Source organism: Galeopterus variegatus, unplaced genomic scaffold (genome assembly GCF_000696425.1).
Source record: "Galeopterus variegatus unplaced genomic scaffold, G_variegatus-3.0.2 Scaffold742, whole genome shotgun sequence".
Lineage (NCBI taxonomy): Eukaryota > Metazoa > Chordata > Mammalia > Dermoptera > Cynocephalidae > Galeopterus > Galeopterus variegatus.
The window spans coordinates 395,787-396,745 of record NW_007726853.1 but is presented as its reverse complement, the minus strand read 5'-3'; the positions used below and the strand labels follow the sequence as shown (position 1 = coordinate 396,745).

General features: G+C 37.5%; 1 protein-coding gene across 1 annotated transcript in view; it reads left to right on the top strand.

Moving 5' to 3' along the window:
* The window catches only part of PTPN21 (protein tyrosine phosphatase, non-receptor type 21), a 73,803-nt gene that overhangs the window by 69,097 nt on the left and 3,747 nt on the right, over positions 1-959 (top strand). The window lies entirely within an intron of this gene.

Genomic DNA, 959 nt, shown 5'->3' with positions numbered 1-959 from the left:
TGAGTTTCAGAATTGGGTTGGTCTGGGGTCTGACTCCTAGATCTACTGCTCACCCATTGTGGGACCTCATTTTACATATTTTTAAATAAGGAAATGATGATATCTACCCCATAAGTTTCCCATTAGGCCCTGCCTCCCTAGTGATTGTTTCCTCTTATAACCTGGTATCCACCCACAGTGCCTGCCACCAAGTGGGTGCTCAGTGAGGGGGTGTGGAGCTGTGACTGGGGGGCTGGTAGCTTTAAATGAGAGCATATGTGGAACAAGGCTTGCTTGGCACAGGGTTTTACATTTAGTGTGCCCTCATGCAACAGTTATTGTCATCACTAAATATGGTGCAACAGAGATTTAACCCAGGTATCCTGACTACAAATCCTGTAATTACTCTGTTATGTTAGACTGTTCTCAAGGACATTAAATCCTAAGTGGAAACAATGTTATTATGGAGAATGATTTTGACTCAGAAGTTCAGAGGTGAGACTACCTTAACTAGGAAGATATTTTTTTCTCTAGCAATCTGACATTTAATTTAGGTTTTGGTGTAATTGCTAATACTTTTTCCAACATGTTTAATACTTCACGGGGGGAAATTGTATTTTGAAATTTGGGGGAATACTATGATGTTGACATTATTGTTGACAATAATAATAATAAGTAGCAATAATAGCTACTTATTGAGTACTTACTATATGCCAGGAGCCATATATATTGACTCAATTGTCACAACAGCCCTGTGAAGGTGGGCAGTATTTTTATTTAAGATGAGAACTGAGATTCAGAGAGTTTAAGCAGATTGCCCCAAGTCACATAGATATTATGTGAATTCACAGAATATACATTTATAAAGAGGCCAGTAATGGAAACTGTATTGACAAGGGAACAGATCAAGATATAAGCCTTTCCTTATTGCACTGAATAATTTACTTTTTTTTAGTAGTACTATGAATACATACATACAT